Genomic DNA, 25,421 nt, shown 5'->3' with positions numbered 1-25,421 from the left:
GGAATTAACTCATGTACACACAGAAAATCTCCGCAGACTTGTCTTCTGTTTATTCCGGAAACTGGAACGTGCAGATAAGGCAAGCGGCTGGCTCCATAACTGCAGGATGAACTGGCGTTCTCCATGCCGCAAAGAGCCACACGCACAACACTGTGGAGGTGGGCAAGGGAAAGGAAAACCTACTCTCAGCCAAAGGAAGACAGCCCTTTCTCCAGTAGCAAAGGCTCATATGTGAGAATCCCAGCACTCAACATTCCTAAAATCCTAGAGTCTCACACCCCTCAATCTTAGAATTGTCACTTCATAGAATCTTAAAACCATAACATTTCAAGTCAGAATCACAGGATTTTAGGATTTAATCATCATCTGAGCCAGGCCATTGATCAGCACCCATATTCCCTCCATTATGTTCTGACAGGTGGTCCCCAGGCTTTTGGTCCACCCCAGGGCCACCTCCTCAGGGCAGCCCCCCTTGACCTTCCATTATCCTAACGAGAAGATCTTTGAGCAGGACCTGAGTGAGAAAAGAAGCACGTTAACTTAAAAAAGAATGTTTCCAGCCCCAAAGAACAAGAACAGCAGGTGCAAAGGTCCTGGGGTAGCAATGCACTTGTGTTTCAGCTGGCTTCTGAATGTGTGGTGGGACAGCAAAAGCAGTGAAGCCAAAAGCTGAAGGAGACTGTGACTTGACTCTCTCTTTGGCTCTGGTCTCGCTGTGCACCTTGGGTGAGTCATTGCACCTCCCTGACCATCCATGTGACATAGAAAGTCACACCTCTGCTCCTCGACCAGGGGGTGGGGCCTGATGAAGCCTGGAGTTCCTTCCAAGACCAGGCATGTGTGAAATGCCCCAGATTCCCTGAAAAGGAGGGCAGGACGAGGAGGAAGTGATGGTATTTCTCAAGCTCCGCGGAGCCGCACAGCAACCCACGCTGAAATGCCGGGGAGGCGCCCTATTTGGAAGTACACGCGAGCTGTGTTTAACGGTACATGGCGGTGGGGCTGACAGGGCTGGAGCGCTTCGTTGCCGAGCGCGCTTATATAAAAGTCACCACATGACCTATTCTCTGCAGCTTTTAACTGCAAAACCGAAGACTTTTTAAACGCCCAGCTTGTGGTCCAGAGAAGGGAAGGCAGAGTCCAGGTTGGCTTTGCCGACCCTGCCCCTGGTGGTGGCCACAGTGGGTGGGGAGACTGCTCTGCCCCAAACTGCTGTGTGAATTGGATGGGTTATTGGCCCTCTCTGGACATGTTTGCTCAGCAGCACAAAGACGGGGTTGGATTTATACGGCCTGTGTCGTAGTTGGGCTCCTCCCAAAACAGTCCTGGAAACAAGATTTTGAGTTGCTGGTTGTTTATTTGGGAGGTGACCTCAGGACACATTAGGGAGGGAGGGAGAGCGAGGGCCAGGGAGGGAGAAAGGTCAGGTAAAGGTGCATGGAGCAGGGCTGCTGCTGTGGGCAACAGGGCCCACGACCACCGGGACCCTCAGAAGAACCGTGTGGTCCATGCCGCTGCCCTCCTCCGCCCCTTATGGGTTGAGGGTCACCTCTGCAAGCACGAAACATCCCTCCCCTCCAACTGGCCCTGCACCTGGGCTCAGCAATCTCCCATGGGTCAGAGACAGCCAGAGCAGCCGAGAGAAATACAGTTCTTGCAGCGGCCAGTGGGAGGGTTCTCTGGAACTGTCCACGGTGGCTGGCTGCCAGTGAACTCAGGCATGGTTCCGGGGGCTCTGGGATGGGGCCCAAGAGTGCTGCTCTATCTGCCCAACTCCTACTGCCCCAACATTCTGGATCCTCATGTCTTTCCAGGCAACTCGACTCCAGATCCACGCCCAGAGCGGTCTAGATCCTCAAGGGCAAGGATTTGTGCCTCTCTGGTTTATCGCTGCCCTTCCAGCATCTAGAACAGGTCCTGCCGACATATATTTAGTGGAATAAACTGGCTGCACACTGAGCATCTTTCTTGAGCGCCCACGGTGCTCTGGACCCTGAGCGAGACCTGGGGATACAGCGTCGAATCAGGCTGGGTCCCTGCCCTTAGGAGCTTGCTGTGCAGGGAAGACGGGCACGTCATCATCATTGGAACTCCAACAGCAATGTGATTGACGAGACTCTGCCTGCACACGGGCTTCACATTTGTCACCTCATTTCCCTCTCCAGTAGCCACGAAGGGCCATGTGGTCATGCCTATTTCACAGAGGAGCCACTCAAAGCTCAGAGAGGTGAAATGACCTGCCTGTCTCACCACACAGTCACCAGCATTGCGTATTACTGGATTTTTGTTTGCTTGTTTTTTTTACTGATTTGAAGTGGCCAGAGACAAGAAGCAGGCTGGAGCGGGCAGCTCTGTGCAGGGCATAAGAGGAGCGGGTGCCATCATCGCACCTGCCCTCACCTGCTGTGTGCCATGGTGGGTCCTTGCTCCTTCTCTGGGTCTCCCTCCACCCGCTTGCTGTAGTAGCTTCCCACCTGGTCCCCTCCCTCTGGCCCATCCAGTGCCCAGCACGGGGTCTGACACACCGTGGATGTTCAGTGGAGATTTGCTGAAGTCTCAACTATGAAATGCTTGTTCAAAAGACAAGTTAGCTGCGCAATTCTTTTGCTTATGTCTTTTGCTCAAGCTCTCTGTCGCTTATATTTTCTGGCTTTGTCCTCCTCACTCTGTTTCATGCAGGTCCATTATGTTCAGGTGGTCAAGGACCCAGACTCTGAAGCCAGACAGCCTGGATGTGGCTCTGGGATTTCGTAGCTGTGTGACCAGTGCAGCGTACTCAACCTCTCTGTGCCTCAATTTCTCATTCTGTAAAATTGGAATAATAATGACTGCTTCATAGGGTTGTGCTGGGGAATAAATAAGTGAATGGGTGTGTAGAGTGTTGACAACAGCTCCAGGCACACACATATACCCACTCTGTAAATGCTTGCCGTTCTTATTTATTATGGTGATTATTATCATGCCAAAGTAGATTTGAGGTGCCCCAAATCCACTTAGGCCTGAACCAGTGCAGTTCTTCTCCTGGAGGCCCCCACAGCTCCAGCCTGACCTTACATTTCAAGTTCACAGGAGAAATATTCTCTATTGCCAGCAGTTCTAAAAAATTCCTGGAATCGGCTCCCTGAGGATAAATTCGAGTCAGCAAGCCAGCAGTTGCTATCTTAGGAAGAGCCCCTGGGAGGCCCTTGTGCCCCTTCCCCACCTGCCGCTGGCCCCTCACCCCTCCAGCCCGGGCTGCCAAACCGTGGGCAGCCCCGCCCGGCTCCTGGCTGATGGAGTCTTCCTTCATTCCCTTGTCCTTGCAATTCCATCAGCGGATCCTGAGCCCATGTGCAGCCGGGCCACATTTGTTCCCGAATGGGCACCTCGGACAAGACTGGCCTTGGAGGACACGGTACTCCATCGTCTCTGACACCTGCTTCCCCACACTTTCTCTAAAAGGGACAGTTGCCATTTCCATGCCACCCTCAGAACACGGCAGACTTTACATCCTCCAGATAAAGTGGTGCCGACTGGGAAGTTGGGAGCTTTCGGGCAACATCGAGCCAAGAGGGCCCCACGCTGGGGACAGGCACGTGACAGCTCCTCTCCGAGTCTCGATTTCCTCATCTGAAATGGGACCCTCCCCCCTGAGGCTGTCGTGCAGCACCCTGGTGACCACCGCCGTCCTGGGCACGTCTGCGGCGGCAGCAGCAGCAGATGCCCACGGGCTGTTGGGTTCCCGCCTGTCCCCCATCCTCCCAAGCCTCCCCGGAGCGACTGGCCTGTCATCCCCCAGGACCAGAAGCAGAATCGGGACGAATATGGGGGAGAAAATGCATTTGACTGAAGCCCACGCTCCCCGGCTGTGTCTGCCCCCACCCCCAGCTATTTGCGGGCTACCATGGGTTCCAGAAAATTCTCCTCTGCTCTGGCCACAGTCCAGTTACACAGTCCCTGTCCAGGTTCCCTGGGGGGATCAGAGGAATGTTGGGCAGAGTCCCATTCGCCTGAGGCCTGGGAGGCTCACAGCTCCTCAGAGTCTGGGGCCAGGTCGCTGTGGGAAGGTCCTTCCATTCCCGGGCCTCCTGGGCAGGGTGCAGAGTCTGGGGCTTCCTGCCCCCCCCAAGTCTCTGGCAGCCCTGTGGGTGGGGGGTGATGATGCCCACTTACAGACCAGAACACTGCCCCCAAGGGGTCTGGGAAATGCCAGTGGCCTCTGAGACATGGTGTCAAATACAAGCCTTTCCCCACAGACCCGAAGAATAGGGGGCTCTCAGGGGAACCTCAGGCCTCTGGGGAGGCGGGGAGAGGTCAGTGCAGGTTAGGGAGGGAGCACACAGGCTGACGGCAGCCCTCGGGATTGTGGGTGTGGCCGCCCCAGTTGTGGGTGGGGCCACCCCAGCCCGTGGGAGGGGCCAGCCTGGGCGGCAAGAAACTGTTTCGGAGACTGGAAAAGGGGTCACAGCCTCTAGGCAGGTGGGGGCAATCAGAAGGGGGAATGAAACATGATAGACTATGGACTATGAGAAACAAACTGAGGGCCTCAGAGGGGAGGGGGGTGGGGGAATGGGATAGACTGGTGATGGGTAGTAAGGAGGGCACGTATTGCATGGTGCACTGGGTGTTATACACAACTAATGAGTCATCGAGCCTTACATCGGAAACCGGGGGTGTACTGTATGGTGACTAACATAATATAATAAAAAATCATTAAAAAAAAAAAAAAAAGAGTCTACCTGGGAGGATCCAGGCTCCCCGGGAAGGGAAGCAGGTGGGACATCTCTGTACCCAGAGACTTAGCAGGTCAGGGGTGAGAGCCTGCGGCCTCCCTCTGCCCAGGACCGACCCCAACTCTCCCCAGTTCTCCCCACCTTGGACCTTTGTACGCGGTCCCTGCCCCCAGTGGACATGAGTGCGCTGTGCGTCATTACCTGTGTGCGTAGGGTTCCTGTCTCCCTGTTAGAGGGTGAGCTCCGTGGTGACAGGGCAGGGACACTGCTGTCTGGGTCACGGCTGTGTCCCTGGTGCAAGGCAGGCACGCAGTGGGCACTTGGCACCGTTAGTGATAATTGAGGGCAGGGATAACTTAATTCAACTTTGGCGGAGGGGGTGTGATGAAGCAGGGGGCTTCTCAGGGCTTCCAAGGGCCCTTCTGTGTCAGGAAACCCCAGGGAGGAGCGGGCTTGGGGACAGAAGTGGCTCTGAGGCCCCTGGGCCAGATCGGCAGGAGTGAGGCTGCTGCAGCCTCCATTTCTCCCTCCACCGGGTGCCCTTCCCCTGGAGAAGCAAAGCCCTGTCTGTTAGCGTGGAGTGCATCTTTGAAGCCAGTCCTGCCTTCCCCCCTTTATTTGGGGATTGCTAAGGAGCCTGACAAATCCGCGTTGTCCTTAGGGAAGAAAAGGCAACAAAGACGCGCGCGCGCGCGCGCGCGCGTGTGTGTGTGTGTGCGCGCGCGTGCGCGTGTGTGTTTCATCTGATAGTTGGGAGCCAGTGTGGCATTTCTGCTGTGGCATTCCCATCTGGGAGCGCCCCTTCCCAGGCACTTCCTGCGTCTTCCCATTCCCAATCATTCCCAGAGCCGCCCTATGCCAGGCTGGTGCAGGGGAGCCATGTGTGGCGGGGACAGAGGGGATCCGTCAAGGTGTCTGCAGGCTGGGCTTCGAGGAGGTTGGGCGGTGCAGGGAAGGAGGAGGGGGCAAAAAATGCCTCGAGATACCCAGGTGGAAACAGAATCCATCACGGCCCCCCTCCCCGCCCAGGGCTGCTGCCAAGGATGTGCGGGGCCAGCCCATTCTGTCTCCTCAGCCCTTTCCAGTGGTCAGCTCCGCAGACACTGAGAATTCACTGGGGAGTGGGTGCCTAGAACCTTCTAGCCCTCTGACTGTCGTGTGACCCTGTGCAGGTGTGTTGAGAAAATGTCCTGGGGGGGGGCTTTAAAAACATCCAGATACCGAGGTGGGACCCAGGCCTCAGCATTGCTGAAAAGTCCCAGAAGATTCTGATGTGGATTCAGGCTAGAGAACCACAGAGCTACACCAACTGCCTCATATACAGATGGAGAAACTGAGGCTCCAGGGGCCTGAGTGTCACAGTGGGTCTGATCTCCACCACCCTTCTAAGAGTCTGGGAGGGACTGTATGATATCATGGTTAAGAGCTGGGGCTCAAATTCCGAGTCTGCCTCTCATTGCTGTGTGACCTTGGGCAAATGCCTGCACCTCTCTGAGCTCCTCCTCCGTGGGATGAGGATGTTCACGGGACCTGCTGCATAGGTTGTGTGAGGATGAATTGGACCAAGGAGTCCAAAGTGCTCACCCCAGAGCTGGGCACCCACTGGGGCCAGGCACTGTGGGCCACTGTCTTTGGGACTCTGGTCACGTGTGCACTGGGCTGTGCCTGAGCTCCCACACTGGGAGGCCATGCTCTGCGCCTTTGCCTTTCCCGGACCACGCCCCCCCACCCCACACCACCCCGCCCCTCCTTGCCATCCCCACTCTCGGTTCCCACTAGGTCTCCTCCAGGGGCCTGCAGAGCGCCCCCCGCCCCTCCCCGCCCCTCCCTTTCCTTCTCCCACTTAACAAACAGCTTCACTTAAAAAGCCATCTGGGAGGATGGATGGCACAGGCACAGTTTGTAGAATAAGTTTTCAGGGAGAAGAGCCAAGAAATTAAAGGGACAGCTCTGTTAAAATCAAACACAAACGGAGACCAGATCTGAAAATCCCCTGAGCAGACAAAACCAGTTAGTCATCATAGGCAAAGCTTCACTGAGCTTATTTTGCAAGACAAGCGAGGTTAATTTGACCTGGGTCACTTCTGGCTTATGCCTCTGGAAACTATAAGCGAAACTGAAATCCTTCCTCACATTTTGAGCAGAGGAAACCACTAACAAATTCCTTTTCATTTAAGAAAATTCTCATATTGTCAGCCATCACTGTAAGGAATAAACACTCGCTGCCCGCACACTGGATAAGCTGCTTTCTAAGGATCCCCCTGGGCCTCGTCCGGGCTTGGGTTTGAATGCACCCGGTTTGCAAACTCTCTTTGGTATGTGCAGCTTTTACTGATTACAACTTGTTGGTTCTGCTGTTTTTCGCGAACTTTGGACAGTTACAGGTGTCAGGCGTGGGGTCCTTAAATGACATCTCCCCGCACCCTGGAGGCTGGTGAGCAAAGCAGGTGCCGGCTCCCGTGGGACGCTGCGCTCACTGCTTTCTCTCCGACCCGTGGAGTCGTGGCTAGTCTCACCGGGGTCTGAGCTCTGCTCTCTTGGCATTCTGAGCTCTCCGACTTTACTGTGCACACTCGCTTTCCGGGTGTGTGTTGAAGCTTCTTGGTAAATCACCCTTCTGTCTGTAAAGGGAGAAAGCTGGGATTCCCTGGCTTAAGGATGGGGTGGGGCTCCCCGGCTCCCCAGAGATTCTTTGTTTTAGGGAATCTAAAGGCAGAGATGGGCTCTCCCTGCTCTAAATCTCCTCCTCACTTAAAGACTCCTGCCTCTTATATGTATACCCACTGTGGGTGAGAATCTTCTACCTTTCTGGAAAACTGGGTGAACTTTACAAAGGATGATTTGGAATTGTAGTGGCCACTTTGGGGAACCTATACTTCAGAAAAGATAATCCATCTTCGGGGTACCCTTGAAAAAAGAGGATCCCAAATCTTTTGAAAACAATGGAATGCGTTCTTTGTTTGGTTTACAGAGGTCTCCGAAAGATAGAATGACTAAAATAGCCTCTCTAAAGATTTATTACAATGAGCCAATGACAAACTTAGGACAAACCCATAGGGTGCCTGAGTGGTTCAGTCAGTCAAGTATCTGATTCTTGATTTTGGCTCAGGTCATGATCTCAGGGTTGTGAGATCGAGTCCTGTATCAGGCTCCGCGTTGAGCGTGGAGCCCGCTTGAGATTCTCTCTCTCCTCTCCCTCGGCACCCCCGTACCCCAGTCACACGCATTCTCTTTTTCTCTCAAAAAAAGACAAAAGCCCTAAGACTAAGGACTTGACAGACCCTCCGGCTAACCTCTCTGTCCTTATTATTCTCTGTCACCTGACTATTCTGATTCTAACAATTCATTCCATCTTTCACCCTTTCCCCCACCTCAAACTTCCTAAGCTCCTGATGCCCTTGAGATAAGACCTTCCCGTGAACCAGGGGTCCCAGCTACAGCAGAATTTAAGCCCTCGTCTCGAGTTGAATGCCAAGCCATTATAAAGGATTTTCCAGACCCAAAAAAGGATCAGACGAAATTTATAGAAGAATTTATGATTCTTCTTCAAGCTTATGACTCTGGGCTCCCTGATTTGTACCAATTTGTTTACATGATGATAATTCCAGAAGACACCCAAAGGTGGCTCCACACAGCAGATAGAACAGACTCCTCTAGGACTTGGAGAACCCCACCAAGCATGCTTCAAAGGATGGAATAAAAAGAGCAGGGAAATTAGGTCAATCACTCCCTGAAGCTCTACCCAAGGTTTTTCCTGTGAGAATTAATTGGGCCATAATACAATCCTGTAAACAAAAAAGGAATGAATCAGTTGCAGACTTTCAAATTCACTTTAAAGAAATATTTAGACAGCATTCTGGTCTCAGGGACTCTGAAGCTAAGATTGCCTTGTCTGCTCATTTTATTAATGGGCTTTGCCCTGAACTCGTGATTTATTAAAGAAGCATATATTAGAATGGGAGATCAGTCCCCTTTCTGAGCTCCAACATCTCGTTGAGAATTTCAAAAGAATTTTAGAACAGCAGAAGGAGCCATCAAACAGGTGAACTCACGATCCTATGATTACAGCAACTGCAGGAGCCTTGACCAAACTTTAGAACTAATTTTGTCCCATTGATGGGGATACTTGTCGATACTATAAACAGAAGGGACATTGGAAAAGGGACCATTCCCTCAAACAACCTAATTATCCAACAAGAGGGAACACTCAAACATCAGATCCCCAAGATGATTGTCAGCACTGAGGGAGAGCCCAGGAACTGCCCAGTAAGCTACTTCCAGTAATCCCTATTAACCATCAGAATGGAATGAAACTTGGAATAAATGGAGAAATCTGCACTGGCTAGTAGGTACCTACTAGCTCTTTCCACTTTAAACCCAGCTCTGATATGTCAAGACCTTCCCTGGAGCACTAACACTGTTTTGGTGTTGGGAGTGCCCATCAGGTTCAAAAGGGTTCCTTTAGCAGGGCCCCTAACTGTTACCCTTGATCCCTTCTCTGAAAACCATTCCTTTCATTTATGTGACATTGTATTTGTACAGCTCCTGGGAAGAGATCTACTTCCTAAATTAGAGGCCAACTACGTTTTTCCTCAGGAGGAATAAACTTGGAATTTCCAGACACTTAGACCCTAATATGACCTGATAGTATAAAGTGCCAATACAGTATTCAAAATATTATTTTCATCGGGTCAAGGAGGCTTTCAGGGACTTTCTACCTGATGAGGACGTTGGAGTCTGGGGACTGGGTATTCTAGAAGAGACATTAGTGAAAAACAGCTCTTGAACCTTGATGGTAAGGACACGGCAGATGGGGAGTGTCCAGCAGAGAGACCTCACAGGAGGCAAGCTAGCAGAGAGGCTGAGACCATGGACTTCGGAGGTGGAGAGCTCTGGGCTGAGCCCTGACCATGTCCCGACCACGTTGATTATAAAGTGCCCGACCTTCAGCAATGACTTACACTCACCCTGCCTCGGTTTCTTCATCTGGAAAATCAGGCAAAATAATAGTTCCCACTCCCCAGGGTTGTCATGGAGACAAAAAGGACGTAACGGGTGCAGAGCGCGGAACGCAGGGCCTGGCACAATTTGTGCTGGATGAATAATGGAGATAATCATTATCAGAAAATATCTACTCCCTCGAGCACGCTCAGCTTCCAAATGGCTGTAGTTTTAGAAACCTAAAATTCTGAGATCCTGATGCAAATATCCCAAGATTAAAAGACCCCTTTAGATTCTAGGGCTTGAAGATATTATGATTTTGTGACTTGTGCTCATGTCCACGATGGACTGACAGGGAATGAATTTATCCTCCCACCTGAACAACCAAGAAAAAAAGGAACATATGGAACAGTGGTTTTTAAGACACTGAACATCAGGCAGTGAAGAATGGCAGGCCTTGAGAAGAAGGGGAACAAATGAGGTGAGCCCCGTGGTGGCTCCAGCTGACTGCCTCGGGAGGGTTTTCAGTCAGACGGGGAGGGGGAGCCCAGATGGAGCCTGGCTGGTTCTGAACTGAGGAGAGGAGAAGAGTCAGCCCAGGCCAGGCCACTGGACTTGCAAGGACAGAGGGCCAGAGAGGACAGAGCTGTACAAAGAGAGGGAGGTCGGAGCTGCGCAGAGGGCCCCTTTGCGTGTTGACTGAGTTACTGATCAGTGCAGGAGTGCGAGAGGACATCAGGGAGAGAGTCATTGGCGAGCCCTAGGGTGATCAGTAGCGAGAGCAAGCACCGGGCTGGGAGCAATGCCTGGGCCCACCGACCAGACCGAAAAACCTCAGAATTCATGGGGCACTGGTTAGAGTATTCAGAAGGGTCTTGCCTCAGCTGTGGAGACTAATCCGTCCTAGACTAACAGGTGTACTGGTTCTGCCTAACATATGTGGACTAGTTTCCCAGGGCTAGATGGCTTAAAACAATCTATTCCCTTGTAGTTCTGGAGGCCAGAAATCTAAAATCAAGGTGTCAGCAGGGTTGGTTTCTTCTGGAGGCTGTGAGGGAGAATGTCTCCCATGCCTTTCTCCTGGCTTCTGGTGCCTGCTGGCAATCCCTGGCATTCCTCGGCTTGTAGATGCATTACTCCCATCTCTGCCTCCATCCTCACATGACATTCTCCTCTATCTGTCTTCTTATAGCCTTGTAAGGACACCAGTCATTAGATTTAGGCCCACTTTAATCTGGTATGCATCCATAGACACCCTATTTCCAAATAAGGTGCCATTCTGAGGTTCCTGGTACATATGAATTTGGGGGGGTTATACCATCAACTTACTACAAGTGAAAAGCCACACCCAGAAGGATCAAATTGTTTCCAAATAATTTAACTGTAAATCCCAGAACAAAGCACAAGAAAATTTATAGGAATACAAAAACATCCAACACACAGCAGGGTAGAAGTCACAATGTCTAACACCCAAGCAAAGATTATCAGGCATAAAATGAGGCAGGAAGACACAACGCATAATGAGGAGGACAATCAATCAATTGAAACCGATCTAGAGCTGACATCAATATTTGAACTGGAAGACTGTGGTATTAAAATAGTTGTTAAACTGCCCTCTAGATGTTAAAAATGCTACATGGAGGCACGGAATACATAATAAATGTCCCAAATTGAATTCTAGTGATGAAAAGTACAATGTCTACAGTATAAAAAACACTGGATAAAATTAACAGCAGCCTAGACATTGAGGAAGAAAAAATTATTGAATATGAAAACCTAGGGACAGAAAGTAAACAGAAAAAAAAGGATGGAAAAAGAATGAAGATCATTAATGATATAGGGCAACTTCAAGAGACCTAGTATACATAGAACTAGAGTTCCCAAAGGAGAGAAAAGTATACAGAAAAATTGTTTGAAGCAGTAACAGCTACACCCCCACCCCAATTTTCTGAAAACCACAAATCCACAGATCCAGGTGCAAAAAACATGAAGGACACCACAGCAAGACACAGCATAATCCAGTTGCTTAAATCCAGTGATAATGAGAATATCACACAAGCAGCCAGGGAATGAAGATGTCACGCAGAGAGAGGGAGAAAAAAGATTATGGTGACAGCTGATTTCTATTCTGCATAAACCACCATGGAGCAACATCTTTAACATACTGAAAGAAAAAACTGTCAGCCTAGATTTCTTTACCTAGCAAAAATATCTTTCTTAAAAATGAAGGCAAAGGGGCTCCTGGGTGGCTAAGTGTCTGCCTTCAGCTCAGGTCATGATTTCAGGGTCCTGGGATTGAGCCCTGCGTTGGGCTCCCTGCTCAGTGGGGAGCCTGCTTCCCCCTCTCCCTCCACTGCTCCCCCTGCTTGTGCTGTCTGTCAAATAAATAAATGATTAAAATCTTTAAAAAAATGAAGACAAAATAAAGTGTTTTCAGACATACAAAAGCTGACAGGATTAATCACATCATAATACAAAAAATGATGTATAAAGTCCTCCAGGAGGAAAGAAAATGAGACTATATGAAAATATGTATCCACCCAAAGAAATAAAGAGCACCAAACACGGTAACTACATTGGTAAATATAGGATATTTTTTCTTATTATTGAAATCTTTTAAAAAGAAAATTTACTTTTACATAATTTTAGCAATATATTTATATTGTCACAATGTACATGGATTTATAACATGTGAATTAGTAAAAATGTGTAACAACAGGATCAGGGCTGGGAGAGGAGAAATGGAAGGGTACTGTTGTAAGGTTCTTATATGTGAAATGGTATCATTTCATTTGAAGATATATCTTGAAGATAAAGGTATACCATATAATCCCCAAGGCAGCCAAAAATAAAATGACAAGTTATAGATAATAAACCAGCTGAGGAGATAAAATGGATAATGAAAATCTTTCAAAAGAAGGCAGGAAAAGAGGAAAAGAGAACAGAAGTGAGAAGGGACAAATAGGAAATGATGGAAAGATGGCTGACTTACACATCACCATAGCAGTGATCATATTAAGTATAAGTGGTCTGCACCCCACCAAATAAAGGGCAAAGATTGTCAGATTGGATTTTTAAAAATCTTATAATGATTACATGCTTCCTACAACAAACATACTTTAAATGTAAAGACATGGGGTGCCTGGGTGGCTCAGTTGGTTAAGCGTCCAACTCATGATTTTAGCTCAGGCCATGATCTCAGGGTTATCAGATCGAGCCCTGCATGGGGCTCTGCACTCAGTAGGGAGTCTGCTCCAGATTCTCTTTCTCTCTCTACCCCCTCTCACAGTTCTCTCTCTCTCTCAAATAAATAAATAAATAAATAAATCTTAGAAAAAATAAATGTGAAGAAAAGACATGGGTAGGTTAAATGTAAAAAGATGGAAAATAGATCAAGCAAACATTAACTAAAAGGAAACCAGAGTGTTAATATTAGACAATGTAAATTTCAGAGCAAGGAGTATCACCAAAAATAAAGAAAGGTCTTTCATAATGAAAAAGGGTTCAGTTCTTCCAGAGGACATAATAATCCCACATGTTTAAACACCTAATAAAAAAAATCTTAAAAATACATGAAGCAGAAAACTGATAAAATTTCAAAGAGAAATATGTGATCAACTACAGTCAGATATTTAATACCCTGTCTCAATAACTGGGGGAACAGGTAGATTAATAGTCAGTAAAGGTATTTAAACTGTGAACAGCACAATCAACCAACTTTGCATAAATGACAGTTACAGAATACTCCACTCAAAAACAGCAGAATACACAATCTTATGTGTACGTGGAACATTTATAATGCTAATACATATTCTGGGCCATAAAACAAATCTCAAAAATTTGAATACATTCAAGCCATACACTGTACATATTCTGTCCACAGTGAAATTTAATGAGAGAGGTCACAAATGAATGACTTTAGTTTCTACCTTAAAAAACTAGGGAAAGGAGGGGCACCTGTGTGGCTTAGTTTGGCTGATGGCTCTTGATTTTGGCTTGGGTCCCAGGGTCCTGGGATTGAGCCCCGTGTTGGGCTCTGTGCCTAGTGGGGAGTCTGCTTGAGGACTCTCTCTCTCTCTCTCTCTCTCCCTCTCCCTCTGCCCCTCCCCCACCCACAAGAGTACTCTCGCTCTGTCTCTCTCTCTCTAAAATAAACGGATAAATCTTTTTTAAAAAAAAACTAGGCAGAGGAGAAAATTCAAACCTAAAGCAAGAAGAAGAAAAGAAAAGGAAAATCAGATTGGAAATCAGTAAAATAGAATATAGAGAGAAAGAGATAGAAATTCAATGAAACCAAAAGCTCATATTTGGAGAAAATCAATAAAATCGATAAACATCTAGCCCAACCAAACAGAAGAAAAAGAAACAAACAAACTGCCAGTGTTGAGAATGAGAGAGGTGCTATCACTACAGTTTCTACAAGCATTAAAATGATATTAAAGGAATATCATGAGAAGCTTTATGTCAATAACTTTAATAGCTTAGGTGAAATAGACAAGTAACTTAATAGATACATATACCAAAATGGACTCAAGAAAAAAACCTCTATCAATTAAAGAAATTGAATTAGTAGTTAAACATCTTCCAACAAAGAAATTGCCAGGCCCAAATGCCCTCACTGGAGAATTCTACACAGTGTTTGAGAATGAAATAATACCAATTCTACACAAAATATTTCAGAGAATTGAAGAGGAGGAAATGCTTTCCAACTCATTCTATGAAGTCAGTGTTATTCTGATACCAAAACCAGACCAAGAAGTTACAAGAAAAAATAAAACAAAACCAAACTGCAGGCTACTCTCCCTCATGAACATAGATGCAAAAATTCTAAACAAAATTTTAATAGTTGAATCCATATATAAATATGAATCTAATATAAAAAAGAAAAATATATCATGACCACGTAGGGTTATCCCAGGAATGCAAGATTGCTTTAACATTAGAAAATAAAGGAATGCAAAAAAGGGAAAATCATACAGTCAGAAAAAATTTGATAAAACCCAAATCCATCCTTCATTAAAAACTCTACCAAAGTAGGAATAATGGGCACATTCTCAACCTAATAAAGAACATGTATGAAAAAACCTACACCTAGCGTGAGACATAATGATTAAAAAACACTTCTTTCGGGAATATCAGGAATAGGACAAATCCTATCAGGAAATATCAGGAGAAGGACAAAAATGTCTGATCTCACCGCTTCTATTCAACATTATACTGGAGGTTCTAGACAGTGTAACAGGTATAGAAAATTAACAAAAGTCTAGGGGCACCTGGGTGGCTCAGTTGTTAAGCGTCTGCCTTCCGCCCAGGGCGTGATCCCGGCGTTCTGGGATCAAGCCCTGCATCAGGCTCCTCTGCTGGGAGCCTGCTTCTTCCTGTCCCACTCCCCCTGCTTGTGTTCCCTCTCTCACTGCCTGTCTCTCTTTCTCTCTGTCAAATAAAATAAATAAAATCTTAAAAAAAAAAAAGAAAATTAACAAAAGTCTAAAAGGCATCCATATTGGAAAGGAAGATGTAAAGCTCGCTTTATCCTCAAATGGCATGATTGTTTAAATAGAAAATCGAGTGGAATCTATCAAACAAACAGAGTGACAGGACTACGTGAGTTTGGCGAGGTTATATGCTACAAGATCAATATACAAAAATAAATTTTATTTCTGTATACTGAAGATGAATGATTGGAACTTGAAATAAAATATTATTTGCAATTGTGCCAAAAGTTAAGGAATTGTTAGAGATAAATCTGACCAAACATGTGCAAGTCTTATACCCTGAAAACTATAAAACATTGCTGACAGAAGTTAAAAATGAAGACCTCAGTAAATGCCATCACGGGTTAGAAGACTCGGTATCATTAAGATGTGTATTATCCCCAGATTACCTGTAGATTTGATGCAATCTCAACCAACATTCCATGAGGACTTTTAGTAGAAATTGACAAACAGATTCTAAAATTCGTGTGGAAATATGAAAGAGCTAAAATAGCAAACACAACTTTGAAAAAAGAGTCGAAGTTGTTGGGCCAACCCTACCTCATTTCATTACTTTTAAAACTACAGTAATTAAAAAAAAAGTGGTATTGGCATCAAAGGAGAGGCATAGATCAATGGGAAAAATAGAGATTCCAGAAATAGAACCACAGATATGTGGACAACTGGTTTTTGACAAAGGTTCAAAGTAATTCAGTGGAGAAAGGATAGTTTTCAACAAATGGTGCTAGAAGACTTGGATATGCATATGCAACAAACAAGTATACAACAACGACAGATTCTGATCCATACTTTTCACTCTACACAAAAACTAACTCAGCATGAATCAGAGACCTAAATGCAAAATGTAAACTATAAACTTTCTAAGAGAAAGCATGGAAAAGCCATCTTTGTGGCCTTGGATGTGGTAAAAATTTCTTGGGTATGACACCAAGGGCATAAGAAAAAAATGGGCATATTGGATTACATCAAAATTACAACTTTTTTTCTTTGAAACACACAGGTGCATGAAAATATAAGCCACAGTTGCAAGAAAATACTCACAAAGCATATAAATTATAAAGGGCTTTTACATAGATTGTAGAAAGAGCTATCAATAGTCCACAACGAGTGGACAAATAATTCAACTAAAAAATGGGCAAAAGAGGGGTGCCTGGGTGACTCAATTGGTTAAGTGTCTGCCTTCAGCTCAGGTCATGATCTCAGGGTCCTGGGATGGAGCCCAGCGTTGGGCTCCCTGCGTAGTGGGGAGTTTGCTTGTCCCTCTGACCCTCCCCGCTTACATGCTCTCTCTTTCTCTTTCAACCTCTCTCTCAAATAAATAAACAAAATCCTTTAAAAACTGGGCAAAAGATTTGAATGAATGTTTATTATTTTTTTTGAATGGATGTTTCCTTAAGCAAGATATATGGATGCCAGATAAACAATTGAAATAATGCTCAACATCATTAGCCATCAGGGAAATGCAAATTGAAGCCACAGAGATCTAGCACTCCATACCCACTAGACTGGCCAAGATTAAAATGAGTGTCCATACCGAGGGCTGATGAAGAGGGGTAACTCCTGGATCTCTCATCCACTGCTGTTAGGAGTGTGAAATGATGCAACGATTTTGGAGGATTTTGGAAGCATATGAAAAGTTAAACACACACATACCCACAATAAGATCCATCCCTTCTAGTACCAGGTATTTGCCCCAGAGAAAAGAAAGCATCAGTATAATGCACACAAATATTCATAACAACTCTTTAAAAATAGCCCAAACAACCAGAAACCCTTCAAATATCCACATATTCGGTGAATGGATAAAAAAAATGTGGTTTATCTTTCTACACTGCTCAGCAGTAAAAAGGAATAAACTATTGCACACTACAACACACAACAACACACAACAACAACAGCAACAAATAATGATGCCGAGTGGAAAAAAGCCAGACGAAAAGAGGACATGCTGTGTGATTACATTGTATAAAACTCTAGAAAATTAAAACTGATCTATAGGGACAGAAGGCAGATCAATGATTGCTGGGGACAAGGGGAGTCTGATGGGAGGAAGGGGTACAGGAAAACTTTGGAGGAGATGGATCTTATCTTGAGTGTAGTGATGGTTTCCAGGGTGCAAACATACGTCAAGACTCATCAAGTTGTGTGCTATACACACATGCAATTGATAAACTCAGTTACACCTCATGAAAGCCATGAAAAAGGGTATGGTTTTGACTGGACAGCCATCTGGACAAGAATGAAACTTGACCACTGTCCTACATTATACGAAAAAAATTAATTCAAAATGAATTAAAGCCTTGAACGTAAGACCTGAATCCATAAAATTCCCAGAAGAAAATACAGGTGGTAAACTCCTCGGCATCAGTCTTGGTGATGATTTTTTTGGATTTGACTCCAAAAGCAAAGACAAGAGAAGCAAAAATAAGTGCGATATTGCATCGGACTACAAAGGTTCTGCACAGCAAAGGAAACCATCAGCAAAATGAGAAGGCAGCCTACGGAATGGGAGGAAATATTTGCAGATCGTATATCTGATAAGGGGCTAATATCCAAAATATCGGAAAAAACTCATACAATTCAATAGCAAAAGAACAAACAATTCAATTTAAAAATGGGCAGAGGATCTGAATAGACATTTTCCCAAAGAGGGTCTACAGGTGGCCAACAGACACATGAAAAGATGGTCAACATCACTAATCACCAGGGAAATGAGAATCAAAATCACAATGCGAAAATGCCGCATACCTGTCAGAATGGCTACTACCAAAAAGACAAAACACAACAAGTGTTGGTGAGGATGTGGAGAAAAGGGAGCCCACGTGCTCTGTCGCTGGGAATGTAAACGGGGGCAGCCACTCTGGAAAACAGTATGGCGGTTCCTCAAAAAATTAAAAAAAAGAACTACCATATGATCCAGCAATTCTACTTCTGGGTGTTTATCCAAAGAAAAGGAAAACACTAACTTGAAAAGATACATGCTCACCATGTTTAGTGTAGCCGTATTTATGATAACCAAAATTCGTAAACAACTTCAGTGTCTGCTGATGGATAAACGGATCAAGAAAATTAAATTAATCTTATTTGCAATATATCATATATACTATAATAATACTAATATAACTTTACATGCAATTAAATGAATAATATATGCAACCAAATAATAGATAATGAAATATTATTCAGCCATCAAGAAGGAAGGAAATCTTGCCATTTGCAGCAATATGGATGGACCTTGATGGCATGATGCTAAGTGAAATAAGTCAGACAGAGAAGGACAGATACTGTATGATCCCTGATATAGTAAATCTAAAAAAACATAAACAAACAACACATGAGCTCATAGATACAGGAAATAGATCGGTGGTTGCCAGAGGTGGGGGGTGGGAGGGTGAGCGAAATGGGTGGAGTCAAAAGGTACAAACTTCCAATCATAAAATAAATGAGTCCTGGGATGAGGGCTCAGCATGGAGATACAGTTAATAATACTGTATTGCATATTTGGAGGGGCTGAGAGTAGATTGTAAAAGCTCTCATCACAAGAAGAAAAATTCTATAGCTATGTATAGTGATGGAGGTTAACTGACTTATTGTGGGGATCATCTTGCAATGTAGCTGCATATCACATCAATGCTGTGCACCTGACACTAATATAATGTTATTTGTTAATTGTACTTCAATTTAAAAGAAAATAGCATTTTCTTATTCTACCATCTAAAGCTTATTAGTGATTGGAGGCTGTGTGCTTCAGATAATACGCCCTGAACCCTACCCTCACCCCTCTCTCCCGGACATGCGTGCTGCTTTTAGCCCTGGGCTGTCTGATGGACCTGGAGCGTTGATTTCTGTCCTTCTGCCTTATTCAGATGTTCTGTCTTTGCTCTCACCAGCACTTGCTATTCCTCTGGGCTCCCATTTTCCTTAATCCAGGCCCATCTACTGCACCCTTCCCGCAGACACATCAGGTCCCTTGGTGTTCCTGAATTGTGCCCTGTACTATGCCTTCAACTTGATTTCTGCTTGTCCTGTCTCCATACCGAACCCCATCTCTGTCCGTTGAAATCCCAGCCCATGATTAAGGCTAAGGTCAAAGGTAGGGCTTCCATGAAATTTCCTTTGATTCCTAAATGAAATGAACATTCTTCACCTCTGGTGCTTTGTTTAAACCACTACAATAGCAACTATCACCGTCTGACTCGTTATTCTTGTTAAGGAGAAGACTTCTGACTTTCACCCCATAGCAGACCCACTTCTGGTGTCCTTCTGAGTGTCCTCCATGCTCCCCAGGGAAGGCAGCTGCGTGGACCTGACTGGTCAGAGGTGGGATACTGATCGTCCGTGCTCACTAGGAGGCAGGGTCAGAGCATGGAGGACAATACACTGGACCTGCTCCCTTCTTCCACTTCCTCTTCCACTGCCCAGAGCCAGGAGGTTGCCCAGCTCTGTGGATCCAGCCTTTTTCCTTTAAATAGAGAAGAAATGAAGAAATAACACAGAGTGTCAATTATTTTTATTTGTTGGGGGGTGTTTTTTATTTTATTTTTTTATTGACTTACAGTGAGTCTTCAAAACCGGCAATTAGTTTCCAGTTTTTGCATCCTTGCCTCTGACCTTGAGGACAGGAATCATCTCATATCCAAGCAGGAGTGGAACTGGAAATGCTCTCAGGAGATAGGCTTATGTTGGGGTATAGAGTTTAATTATCCCCACTGTTAAGTAGATTAGGGAAGCAAGCTGATCTCAGAGCAGGGCGGTGGTCTTCCATTACTATGCCAGGGAGTCTGAGCCTGACCTGCAACTGTACCCTGCCCACCTGCATCTCCCCAGTCTCTGTCCCAGACTTTCCCTGGGAGGAAGGGCATGGCTGGTCCCCAGAGATGTAATTAGCCAACCTCCAAGTCCTTCTCAAGGAAATTCAGAAAAGCCAGGGGCTTCCTGGATCCTCTCCGACAGAGCAGGTGGTGTGGTAGCAATACAGACTGTAGGGGGCAGGACGCAGCATCTGTAGCCTGACAGCCTCATCTGCCTTCCTAGGGGGAACAAGTTATGTCCTAACCAGTGTTCTTCTCCCTGCTAAATCTGTTCAATTCAACCAGTGTTTCTTATTTTTGTTACCATCCTTGTCACTGTCACCATCATTATCATCATCATTATCCCCATCACTGCCTTGTTCTTATCCTCTTTTGGGCGTCCCCCCACCTCCAAATTTTGGAATTTTAGAAACAAATCTGTGCTTTCTCTTCCATTACTTTTCAATATTCATAGCCACTGTAGCTCTCAGCCTGGATTTTTGACTAAATAAATACTGATGATAGAGTGATGGAAACTGAGGTCTATCCCCCAAATCTTGGGGCAGGATAGGGTGGGAAGATGGACCCCGACGGCACCTCCTGCAAAAAAAGGGGAGGGAATGAGGAGACCCTGGCCGCTGGGACCTATCTTCAGTTACAGTCTGCTGGGGCTGCCACAACAGAATACCCCAGGGGAGGCAGCTTAAACAACAGAAGTGTATTTTCTCTCAGTTCTGGAGGCTGGAAGTCCAAGATCAAAGTGTCAGTAAGTTTGGTTTCTCCTGAGGCCTCTCTCTTTGGGTTGCCGGTGCCCATCTTCTCTCTGTGTCCTCACGTGACCTTTTCTCTGTGGGCACACCTCTGGTGTCTCTTCCTCTTCTATAAGGACACCAGTCCTATTGGATCAGGGCCCCACCCTTATGACTCATTTAACCTTAATTACCTCTTTAAAGGCCTTATCTCCAAATACAGTCACACAGGGGGTTAGAGCTTCAACCTATGAATTTTGGAGGGGAGCACAATTCAGTCCATACCAATCACCATCATCATCTTTACCACTGCTACTCTCATTCCTATCATTATCACCATCATCATTATCTTCTCCACCATCATCTCCATCACCCCCACCATCATCCCCATCATCATCTCTACCATTGTCTCCACCATCATCTCCGTCATCTTCATCATCATCTCTACCATCATCTCCATCATCATCCCCACCATCATCTCCATCATCCTCATCATCATTTCCACCATCATCCCCATCATCATCATCTCCATCATCATCTCCATCATTGTCTCCACTATCGTCTCCACCATCCTCTCTATCATCATTTCCATCATCATCTCCACTATCATCATCTACATTATTCTCATCAGTATCCTCAGCACCACCATAATCATGTCCACCATCCCCACTATCATTATCACCATCACCATTGCCAACATCTCCACCATACTGTCATGGTCACCATCATCATCATCACTGTAATTATCATCGCCACCTCCATCATCTAACTCATATGAAACTCCTGCTTCATGTTGAACACAGAGCTTTTCATGGTTGTCTCTCATTTCACCCTCTTGACAACTGGTGAGGCAGGTACAGCTGTTGTCCTCATTTTACATATGTGGAAACTGAGTCTTAGAGAGTACAAGTCACTTTCCCAGGGTCATTGATGAATAAGAGGGGGAGCTGGACTTCACACCTACCTTCCTAACACTATACTCTGTCTTTATACTAAGAAACTTCTTCTCTGTGTCTAACTGCTCACTCTCCTGTGGCAGCCATAGTCCACTTGCTATTTCTGACTTCAGAGGAGTCCATGGGCAGAATCCAGCTAGGGATTCCAGGGTTCCCCTTGGTGCTGCATTTCCTTCATCTTCTCCTTCCACACTCCCTCGGGGGCCTCCTTCACTCCTGAAACTCAGTTATCGCCTTCTTGCTGCTAATTCCCTAACCCTTCATACCCCATGCTCTGCCTGCTTCCAGGCCCTCAACGACAGTCACGTGGACACCTGCTCTGAGCTCTGGTGCTTTGGCGGTTTGTCATTGAGATGCCCAGGAGCCCTGCAAGGTGAGTCTGACCTCTCCACTTACAGATAGGAAATTGGGGCCCAGAAAGGGGGACTAGAGCCAGGGTTGGGGCCACTCCCATCTGTGCTCAGATCGTGTACCATCCCTGCACCTGTTGTCGTCCTACCTACTGCCTCTGGGCTGTGTCCCCTGGGTCACTAATTTTACCAAGCACTGGCCCTGGGCACCCCCAAAGTGCAGTCTGTGGGCACTTAGGGATTTAGAATCCCTAAATTCTCACAGCACCCCATGGGAGGAGCCGTCGGGGTCCACAGATGAGGCGTCACCCAGCACTGACCACCAGGTGCCACCTCGGCAGCTCCACTCTGGCCCCTGCGCTCCTAACCCTGAGCTTCGCTGACGCACCTGCTGTGTCTTCTCAGTGTGGCCTCCACTGGCCCCACAGCATTTCCATCAGGAAAAGTACTCTTGGTCCAAGGGCCAAACCAAGAGCCCCCATCCCAGGGCAGAGCCCTCTGTGAAAGCGTCAACCTCCCCCTTGCTGAGGGTGCACCCATGTGTCCTTCTCCCCCTCTAGATCATGGGTCCCCAGAGTGTGGCCCACGGTGGCATCCATCAGCCCTGATGGGGGATCTCGTTGTGTAATAGGAACTGCACGGCCCCGGGGAGGGGGCTGGTTGGGGGTCTGTGGAAAGTGGGGAGAGCAAACCCTGAGCTGCCTCCAGGCTGGTTGATGGCAGGGGTTGGGGGATGTAAGTGATCTCCTGAGATCTCTTCCAACATGGGGTTTACGAGTCTGTTCTTTCTGCAAAGTGTGCATTCGAGAAGAGCTGCAGCGGGGGTACGGTGGGAGGTGGGTGTGGAGGAGAGGTGGACGTAGAGGCAGCAGGGCCAGACCTTGGAGGAACATAAATGTCAGGCTGCACAGCCAAGCCAGGCCAGGCCGATCCTGGAGCGGGGCAGGCACACTGCCACTGGCTCGAATGCACCAGGGAAGCTGGGGATGAGAGGGGTGCCTCCACACCCTGTCGGCTGGCCCAGTGCCCAGGTCACACTGCTGGGGGGGGGGGGAGCTGCTGATGGGACCTGGCAGAGAGGCACCGAGTGGACTCGAGCCTGAGGGTATAGACCCCGGTCCTGACTTGTGGTCTATAGAGCCCTTTGCTGTGTCCCCCTTTGGCCCTTGCCACAGCGTGGTCACAATGGAGGGCACCGGGCCCTGTGAGGTCATGCCAGTGACATCTGGAAGGCCATGCATCAGGAGGGGCGAGCAGGACAGCGCTGGCGGGGAGGAGTGGCCTTGAAGAGTCTCCCCTATGAGGAGCTATATCCCCAGGGCCAAGAACAGTGCAGGCCAGCAGGAGGACGGTGACCACATGGCCCCGAGGAGGCTCTGGGCATGCGAGGACCCCGGGGTATGGATCAGGAAACCGAGGCACAAAGGGGTTAAGTCTCCTGCCCAATGTCACACTGCACATAAGTCATGGACCAAGCCTCCCTCACCCCACAACTCCCTCTCCAGAGTGGAAAGGCCCTCTGTGACAATCTAGTCCTTCCCTTACTTTGCAGTAGGGGAAACTAAGGCCCAGGGAGGGCCAGAAACTCATCCAAGGTCACAGAGCATGTCAGTGACAAAGCCAGGCCTTCAGTTCTCTCCCAGGGCTCCTCCCTCTGCAGGCCGCTCTGGCCACCTTCTCCCCGGGCACGGGCAGGGAGGTGGCCCAGAGGCTGGAGAAGACTGGGCACAAGGAGGCCCGGGTAGCTCTGGAGGGCCCCGCAAAGATGGGCAGCGCGCGCAGCGGCTGGCAAATCACTCCTTCCTTCCACCCACACAGCGGGGAGAAATATGTGCTTTGAAAATGAAGGTCGGCTGGAGGAACAGATTAGTAGTAGTTATTGCTAGCAGTTTAATTAAGTGTCCTAAATACATTGAAACCTGGGTGTTTAATTTAGATTTATAGGGCTAATTTAGATTTATAAGACCAGTTATTATGCGTTAAGTATAAAAAAATGCCCTTTGATTTTCATAGACAACATTTCTTGAAGTGTAGGAAGAACACTTCGTAAACTTAGATTTCCCCAGCGTCGAGGCTGAGAGCTGACCGGGAGTGTAGGAGGGTGGGCGTGCCTTGACTGCTGGCCCCGTCTTCTCTCGGGGACTGCAGTTTCCTCCCCCGTGTGGTTGTTTAATCAAACATGGACATGGCACCACAGAAGAGGGATGAGACCACGAGGGGCTGCGTCCAGAACAGTATGAGAGCTGATGGGTGGGGGTGGGGAGGCCCAGTGGGAGCTCCCAGGACGGGGGTCTGGAGCCCTGGCTGCTCGTCCACCCCTTGGCACCACCTGGCCCTGTGACGTTTGGGTGCTCACCTCACCTCTGTGCATGGTCACCTGCAGAGCTCGGAACCAGGAGGGGCAGGGGCCTGTGGTCCTGAGGGTCAGCTGGCCCTGATGGTGGGAGGATGTGGCCCCACGAGTGCGTGGGAATGACCGTTTGATTCCCATCAGCTAATGGGTGCAGTGGCCGTGACTTTCAGAGCTGTCTTGCTCTGTCACACACACACCCTTGTAGCCCTGGGAGCTCTGTTGTCATGATTCTGAAGGGGACCCAGCCTCCTGTGACCTTGTGGGCTCTGCGTCAGGCCAGCCTCCCTGCAGGTGGGATCAGGCCCACGCTGCAGAGCCATTAGCCAGAAGAGAAATGGGGAGACGCAGGCCTGCACTGTGGGAGCCCCGGGTCTGGGCAGACACCAGAGACCAGCTCCCAGGAGAGCTCCGAACATGCCTGAGACCACGGCGGATGCCAGGGAATGACGGGAGGGAGGGTGCCCTAGGGGTCCTTTCCTCCAACTCCCTTGATTCCAGGTGGGGGCCCTGCACAGGTTCACGCGGCCTTCTGGTGACAGGTGGGGAGAGTGGGAGCTGTCATTGACTGCCAGAGGAGTGACCCTCCGAGCCCCTTGAAGGTGTCAGCTTGGCCCCTGCCAGCATCTCTCTCTCCTCGTTCTCCTGGCGTCTCCCACCCAGCTCCCAGGTGCCCCCTGTGGCTTTGTCCCATGGATCTGATTGTGCTAAGGATCCCGAGAAAGTCTGGGGCAGGACTGTCAGGAAGGAAGGCTCTTCCCAGGATCTCGATGGTCACTTTGCCCGAAGAGTGGGCAGACCAGAAGTGCCAGGGAACGGACAACCTCTGGGAGCAGCTCTTGGCCAACAGCTGTCTCGAGCTGGAGTATAAATGCCCAGCTCCCACGCCCTTCAGGCGGGCCGATTCTTGGGGCTTATGTGGGACTGTCTGCCATGGTTCCCCCGTGGGACTGATTCCAGTTGCCCCCCGTGGCAGCTGCTTTGACGGCTCACCCTTCTCTACCCATCTCACTTTCCTGCACTCCTACCAGAACTGTCTGCACCGCCCAAATAAATATTTGCCCCTGTCTCTTCTCTC

The sequence above is a fragment of the Ursus arctos genome, unplaced genomic scaffold, assembly GCF_023065955.2.
Source record: "Ursus arctos isolate Adak ecotype North America unplaced genomic scaffold, UrsArc2.0 scaffold_32, whole genome shotgun sequence".
Classification (NCBI taxonomy): Eukaryota; Metazoa; Chordata; class Mammalia; order Carnivora; family Ursidae; genus Ursus; species Ursus arctos.
This window is presented reverse-complemented; position numbering follows the sequence as displayed.